The sequence below is a fragment of the Panicum virgatum genome, chromosome 5N (genome assembly GCF_016808335.1).
Source record: "Panicum virgatum strain AP13 chromosome 5N, P.virgatum_v5, whole genome shotgun sequence".
Lineage (NCBI taxonomy): Eukaryota > Viridiplantae > Streptophyta > Magnoliopsida > Poales > Poaceae > Panicum > Panicum virgatum.
The window spans coordinates 1,532,297-1,540,850 of record NC_053149.1 but is presented as its reverse complement, the minus strand read 5'-3'; the positions used below and the strand labels follow the sequence as shown (position 1 = coordinate 1,540,850).

The window sequence follows — 8,554 nt, the reverse complement described above, 5'->3', positions numbered from 1 at the left end:
CAAGGTTTAAGCATGGGGGGAATGTTGGCGCTCCTTAAGTACCCCTTTTATCCCTTGTTTATCCTTGATAATGGCATGAATTCAATATCAAAATCACTAACCGTCCTAACCCCGGCCTAATTATTGGTCATTTTCACACTTGCACATATATTTTGGAGGAACTTCGTTTTTGCAGGTTTTTGGCCTATTTTGGAGCATGAAATGACGGGGCCCGTGATCGAGCGCTGACACGGGGAAAGACGAAGGCCAAAGCTCAAAGGGAGGACCAAAGCCCATGTTGATTCGAAGCCCATTCACGCACATCCATCCTCCAAGAGAGCCCAAAGGACCGAGCCCATGAAGAAGAGATCAAGATACTTCGGGATTAAGCAAAGTAAATGAAGATTTAAGGAAGGATTCCCTATCCTATCCTTTCCTCGAAGATATCTCCAAGATAACGACGTCCAAAGGGGTGCAATCGTAAAGGACATAAACTCTAGAAGATGCGAGGAGTCTACACGCAAAAGATGAGACCGAGGCGAGCCCGAAAGGGGATAGGCCGGCCGGCCTAGGCCCATGGGGCCGGCCGGCCTAGCCCATTTCCGAGGCGGTTCAGCCTCCCCTTCGACCGGTGGCTTCCTCGGCTTATAAATAGCTCGCACCTTATTCAACTCGTAGCATTAATCCACCCAGAACTCGACGAAAACCTAGGGCCAAGACCGGAGGAGGCTGACGGCCGCCGCGAGTCTTCGAGGGTACCTAGGAGATGGCTTAGGCCACCCCTAGCCGCCATGGCCTCCCTGCGAGGTTGTGCCATGGTGGAGTTCGGGAGTCACCCCCAACATTCGTCGGGGTATGTACACACACGATGGTGATATCAATCTACTCTTTATTCTAGTTGTCTCGACTTTGGTCTACTTCAATGCATGTTTTCTTTCTCATATGTGATGCATCCATATGTTCATAGTAAGATTAGATCTATTCGTGGTGATTAGTATATATCTTGCGGATACGTTGAGGTAGCGTGTTTTAGCTAGTTGGTTGATTACCCCGGTGTGGTGACAGCATGGCAGAGGGAAAAGCCCTAGCGACGACATGATGTGGAATAGGATCGATGGCGAGTATCATGGGAGTCGTGGCGCGGCCACTAAGAGGAGAGCTTCGAGTAAGAGTATTTGGTGGGCGTTTGGGGTAAAGCTTTGGGAAACCTTAGGCATTAACACGCACCTCGCACCGGCGACCATGGGAAAGTAGGCCGCTTGCGAGCCGCCTTTCTGAGAGATGATTTCGTGTACCTTTAGTTGAGATGCAATCTATGTTTTGATCACCTTTTTGACTAGAACTGTACCTAGAGATAATAGGCCCTAGCTCCTTGGTTGTGTTATCTCATCTACGGTTGTGGGTGTGATGAACACTTATGCTTCATTCATATCTATCAAGTGTTCAGTTTATATGCAATCTTCGCTTCATGTTTATGATAGGTTCGATAGATTAGATGGTAAACCCTAGTCGGTTTGCTTCCGATCCACGGATTGATAAACCTTGGGGGAGTACTCTAAGGAAAAAGCTACCACGATCCGTGCGCTTGCAGTACGTAAATTGGGGCTCTAAGGAGTGTCAACAATAAGGTGGCGCGTGTGGCAACAAAGAGAAACCTCGAGGTTCCAGGTAATTCTTTTGCTTCCTTTTCTAATACGCGTATTTCTTCAAACCTTGGTAGGGTAGGCATCAACCTAGGTTCTGATAGCTCTTTAGTGCTTAATTCTATTGTTGCTGTTAAGAATCTAGAGATAGATAGTTTTGTGGTAGCTGCAAAGAACAAAAATAAGAAAAGTAATTTAGCTTCTAATAAATTACTAGAAGAGAGTGATGATGAAAGGGAAACTAGACTTGACGCAGTTATCAGCCACGCTTGTGTTTTTTCAAGTGAGAAGCTGCAGGATTTGGAGTATGATCAATTATTAGATCTTTCGCCGGTCCATAGGAAGAAAAAGTCTAGTGCTGCCAAAAAACTCAAAACTGGCAAGATTCCCAAAAAGCCAAAAAAACCCCTCAAAAATTGTTATAAAATGAAAGGGGCATTTTGGAATAGCAGAGGTCTTGGAGACTTGGCTAAGCACAGATTTCTGGCTGATCTTGTTAAGGAAGAGCAAATTAATTTTATTGCTCTTTCTGAAACAGGTAGGGACGACTTTCCAGATCATATTTTAAAAAACATGTGTGCTGGCCAGGACTTTCTTTGGCATAGTATGGCTCCACACGGGAGATCTGGGGGTATTTTGCTAGGGATAGATTTGAGTTTTTTTTATATTGGAGCTATCGCGGAGGGGAATTTTTTGGTTTAATTTACCCTTCGAATTAAAAATGATGGTTTCAAATTTGTGTTGTTTGTGGTCTACGGACTAGCGCAGAGTGTCCATAAATAGGCATTTTTAGTGGAGATGGCAAATTTGTGCTCAAAAGAATCTCTTCCCTTTATCATTGGAGGGGATTTTAATATTATGAGACGACCGGAAAATAAGAGCTCCGGGGTGTTTGAGCATAAATGGCCGAATCTGTTTAACGCTGTTATAGATTCTCTTGACCTCAAAGAGATTGTCATGTCGGGCCGCCAATTTACTTGGGCTGGTCCCGGGAATGATCCTACTTTTGAAAAGCTTGATAGGATCCTAGTTAGTACCGAATGGGAAGACAAGTTTCCTTTGTCAACAGTAGAGGCGAGAGATAGAAATATTTCTGACCATACTCCTCTAGTCCTTAATACGGGGGCTTCTACTCATCAGACCGGTCAACGACCTTTCAAATTTGAACGAGGTTGGCTGCTCCGGGATGGTTTTTACGACATGGTTGCCAATGTTTGGCAATCAGAGATGAGTGGTAGTGCCCCTTTAGAGCGATGGTAGAATAGACTGCGTAGGATCCGACAATTTCTCAAAGGTTGGGCCAAGAATACGGCAGGAACTCTCCGCAAAGAGAAGAAGCAGCTCTTATCCATTTGGGATGGCCTTGATAAAAAGGCCGAAGGTGGTGCCCTCTCCGACCAGGAGATCAATTATAAACATTACCTTAAAGAGTGTCTGGTTATGCTGCTGAGAGAGGAGGAAATTCGTTGGTATGAAAGAGCTAAGGTTAAAACCCTGTTAGAAGGGGACGATAACACTAGGTTCTTTCAGTTAGTAGCCAATGGGAAACACCGTAAACAACACATTTATAAACTTGAAAATGATCAAGGTGTTGTTATAGGTGATGAGCAACTAAAGAGCCATATCACTCAGTACTATAAAAATCTTTTTGGGTCTCCAGATATTTTGGATATAACCCTGATGGAAGATCAGACTCATGATATTCCACATGTGTCCCAAGAAGAAAATGATCTACTCACTTGTGAGTTTACTGAAGCTGAGGTGAGGGATGATGTGTTTCAGATGGAACACAATAAGGCCCCAGGTCCGGATGGTTTTCCAGCAGAATTTTATCAGGTCTTCTGGGAAATCATTAAAGATGACCTTATGGCTCTCTTTAGGGACTTCCACAAAGAGGATTTGAACCTCTTTAGTCTTAATTTTGGGATAATTACTCTCATACCAAAGTCTACCGAAGCTACTAAAATTCAGCAATATCGACCTATTTGTGTTCTTAATGTCAGCTTTAAGATTTTTACTAAAGTTGGCATGAATAGGTTAAACAAAGTAGCACAGACTGTGGTAAGTCCTACTCAGACTGCCTTTATGCCTGGCAGGAATATCATGGAAGGAGTAGTAATTCTCCACGAAACTATCCATGAATTGCATACCAAAAAGAAGAACGGGGTCATTTTAAAATTGACTTCGAAAAGGCATATGATAAAATTAAGTGGCCGTTTCTTCAACAGACACTATGTATGAAAGGATTTTCACCTAAGTGGTGTCGTTGGATTGAAGGAATGGTTACAGGAGGAAGTGTGGGGATCAAGGTTAATGATGAAATTGGTCCTTACTTCCAAACCAAGAGAGGCCTCCATCAAGGAGATCCCATGTCACCTATATTATTTAACATAGTGGCGGACATGCTAGCACTTATTATAAATCGTGCGAAGGCCGATGGCCAAATAAGAGGTGTAATTCCTCACTTGCTAGATGATGGACTGTCTATTCTTCAATATGCAGACGATACCATTATCTTCTTTGATCATGACCTGGAATAGGCAAAAAATCTAAAACTTTTGCTTGTTGCATTTGAGCAGTTATCTGGGCTTAAGATCAATTTCCATAAGAGTGAGATTTTTTGCTATGGGGCGGCGAAGGAGGCAGAAGATTTTTATACTGACCTCTTTGGCTGCAATACGGGGGAATACCCTTTTCTATATTTGGGAATTCCAATGCACCATAGGCAACTTCTTAACTCTGAGTGGCACAAGGTAGAAGAGCGTTTTGAGAAAAAGCTCTCTTGTTGGAAAGCTAACTACCTTTCTTATGGAGGACATCTTGTCCTACTAAATTTGGTTCTTAGTAGCCTACCCATGTTTATGATGTCCTTTTTTGAAATACCTAAAGGGGTACTTAAGAATCTGGATCATTTTAGATTAAGATTCTTCTGGCAAAGTTCTTCTGATAAACATAAATATCGCCTTGCCAAATGGGATATACTATGTCGTCCTAAGGGGCAAGGGGGGCTTGGTATCCTAGATCTACAGTTGCAAAATAAGAGCCTTTTGGCTAAATGATTGGTTAAGTTGCTCCATACCGAAGGGCTATGGCAAACTTTACTAACGAATAAATATCTAAGAACCAAATCCCTGACTCAGGTTTCTGCAAAGCCTTATGACTCTCATTTTTGGAGAGGACTGATGAAAATCAAATATGATGTTTTTTCTAATGGCTCTTTTGTTATTAAAGATGGGAGTCAAACTCGTTTTTGGGATGACACTTGGGTAGGTGTATCGCCTTTCAAGGTTAGATATCCATCACTTTATAACATTGTGCGGGATCCGCATGCTACAGTAGCCAAAATTTTGGATACTAGGCCTCTTAATGTTTCTTTTAGAAGGGCCCTGGTGGATAGCAAACTTGTGGAATGGCATGACCTGGTAGCCCGAATTGCTAATGTCGAATTAGTGGAAGGTTCGGATGTGTTTATTTGGAACTTAACTAAATCGGGCTCTTTTACTGTCCGATCTTTTTATCTTAATTCGTTATCCGAACATCTACCTTTTCGACATAAGATGATTTGGAAACTGAAGATTCCTCTGAAAATTAAAATTTTTCTTTGGTATTTACAAAGGGGTGTCGTTTTGACCAAAGATAACCTCGCAAAGAAAAACTGGAAAGGGAGCAAGAAGTGTTGTGGTTGTAATTTGGATGAAACCAACAGACACCTCTTTCTGGAGTGCCATTATGCTAGAATGGTTTGGAGGATCATTCACATTGCTACCGGATTATCCCCTCTTAGATCAATTAGTCATATGTTTGGTAATTGGCTTTCTAATCAATCAAAAGAGATTAGGAATTTGATTTGGGTGGGGGTGGCTGCTTTTTGCTGGGAAATTTGGCGGTGTCGAAATGATATTGTTTTTAATAAAATCAAGATTAATTCGATCCTGCAGGTTATTTTCAGTGGGGCGTACTGGTTAGCTTCTAGGCGCAGTTGCAGCGTAACAACCAAGTGAAGAACACACTCTCCATGATGAGCAAGAAGATTGAAATAGTAGCCTTGGAGCATGTCAAAGGAGGGTGGAACCATAATCTTCGTTTATTATAGTTCTTTTGTTCTTTTCAGTGGAACTTGGTTGTAATCTTTGTTTTTCCTAAACTCTGTAATAAACGGGCTGTGTACATCCTCGGTCGTAGAGGCCGGATGTTTCATCCGTTATCTAAAAAAAGATATCCACTCTGGTGCAAGATATCCCATGGTTCCTCGGATGGTGGTCAACGCAGAGTTGAATTCACGTCCAAGAAGCTTTGCCATGCCAAAGTCTGCGATTTTAGCACAGAAGTCCTCATCATGTAGTATGTTTTCAGGCTTGATATCGCAATGTATGATGCAGTCCTTGCATTCTTCATGAAGATAGGCTAGACCCTTTGCAATACCCAGTGCAATTTGGTAGCGAAGATCCCAATTCAGAAGATAAGATCATTCCGAAAAGAGTTGTGAGTCCAAAGAACCATAAGGCATATACTCATATACCAGCAGCCTCAAATCCCCTTTAACACAAAATCCCAGAAGACGGACAAGGTTAGTGTGTTTGATCACTCCAATTGTCTGTACTTCTGCTCTGAATTGCTTATTCGCGTGCCCATGGCCTTTGAGACTCTTCACAGCAACAGCAGTCGATCCTGGTCCTGGCATTGTTCCCCTTAAAACACTACCGAAACCCCCCTCACCAAGTTTATCAGAGAAATTTCTTGTAGCTTTCTTGATTTGCCCATAAGAGTAGAAAACAAGAGAACCCTCTACTTCAAACTTTCTGCAAGTAAATAAATCTCTCCTGTATCTCCTTAGAAGCGCCAGTATCAATATAACAGAACCCAGTCCTATAAGCCCCGTCACCAACAATACAATCACTCCTGTGTATAAACCATTTTTGGCCCGTAGTTTGGAACCCCAACGAACATAAACATTGCTATATGTAGGTCTAGAAGCAAAACTGAGGTTGTACAGGTCGAGGTACCATAGCTTGCATCCGGAGTCATACACATATGCAACACAGTAGCATTTGCTGAAGCAGGCCTGTTCACAATCTTCATCACTTTCTGCTAAATCATTTTGAGGGTTATAAGGGAGCCCCTGCAGCCTGTCTATCAGGATAAACGAATCATCATGTTCAGTCTGACCATTTGTCTCGCAGCTTAGTGGAAAAGACCTCGAGCAACCAGTGACAAAGTATCCAAGCCCCCACTCAGCTGGGTATGAAGGCTCAAATCCATCGAGGCAACCGCATTTGCCATTGCTCTTGCAAGCACCAAAATCACCACAGAAGAAGCTGCTGGATTTGCAATATGAAGGGAAGGTCCAACGAGCCACCCAACCACTGTTGTTTGCTACTGCAGAATCCTCTGACCACCGCATTAAGCTGACTTGCCCCAGATGGAACTGCAAGAACTCGGTCACATTTGGGCTTTCAGGATGATTCAGAGTCAGTGAGCTGCCGTTGTCTTGAGATCAGTGGCGGAGCGTGCAGTCAATCCAAGAGGTGGCCAGTTGCTACAGTGACATCCATCATCTCGCATAATGCTGTGTCCATGTCTTAGCGGCAGGGAAGCAAATGTGCTTTCAGTTTTGGGCTTTGCACTTTGGGCCTGTTAGCTACTGGGTGGGTTACGTTTTCTCTCAGGGACTGCTGACTGCAGGCCATCCAGGGACATCCACACGTTTTTGAAGACGGAGGCAAGGGGGGCCGGGGTCCAGTTTCGCCTCCACAAGGCCCCGCCCCTGCTTGAGATGTCACCATCCAATCAGGGAAGGTGCCAAAACTGTCATGCCCATCGGTGGTGAGCACGAACCCGTTCCTCCTGCTCCGGTTGACGCTGATGCTGCCATTGTGCGGGTAATCCATGTACGTCATGAAGATGTTGCTCCCGGTGTCCCGGTCGAACCCGAGCCTCCCGCCGAGTAGCAGCGAGTCGCCAGGGCTATCGAAGCTCTGCCACAAGATCCTGGAGGAGTTCGCCTGATCCGTCACCACCAGGTTGCCGTTGCCAAGGAGCCTCGCGGTGGCGCCGGCCGGCGGGGGCCCGTCCCCCGCTACGCTCGAACACCAGAGGCTAGCCCCGGCCTCCTTGATGCACAGGCTGCCGCCGAAGACCTCCAGCGCCACGCCGGAGAGGTCGGTGATTGGGAGCCCGTTGCCGACCCAGAACGTGGGGCTGGTGGTCGGCTTCTTCTTGAACCGGACGCCCAGGAAGCGGTGGATGCCGGCGCCCGGGGAGAAGAAGCCCAGCTCGAACTCACCGTTCTTGGAGACCAGCGTCTGGTTCCCGGAGATCCCCTCGCCGGGGACGATGGTGTCTCCAGCGAAGGCGGCGAATGGGCCACCAGGCACAAGCAGGACTAGGACGAAGGTGTGCAGCGCTGCCTGGCGAGGCCGGCGCAGCGCGCCTACGCGCTTCACTGCCTCCATTGGCGAGCGCCACTTGCAAGGGAACGAGCACGGCATGGAAGAAATCATCGATTTTGGCTGGCACAACTGCACAAGGCGACACAAGCTGAGCAAAAAAATGAAGCAGGGGTGTTTAGTTGGTGAAAAAGTTTGGATTTGGCTACTATAACACATTTCGTTGTTATTTGACAATTAATATTTAATTATGTATTAATTAGCGTTATTAGATTTATTTTGTAGGAATTAGTTAAACTATGTAATTAGTTATTTTTTGAACTATATTTAATATTTTATACATGTTTCCGAAAATTCAATGTAACGGATACTGGACAAACTTTTTTAAGGAACTAAACACCCCGTCAGCGAAATGATGTTGTGAAGCAGATTGAGGCTGACGAGTAACGACTCCGGCCTCAAGTCAGAGGGAACCGTCGACGCCTTGGTCTTTGACCAAAGTTTAGTTTAGTGAGACTTCGCAGCTGGATCTCCGACGATGGAGCT

The 8,554-nt window shown here is 44.8% G+C and overlaps 1 pseudogene; it reads right to left on the bottom strand.

Annotated features, from left to right (window-relative positions):
* Window positions 1-5,682: 5,682 nt before the first annotated feature.
* LOC120672318 lies at window positions 5,683-8,142 on the bottom strand (annotated as a pseudogene).
* Between the last annotated feature and the right edge of the window lie 412 nt (window positions 8,143-8,554).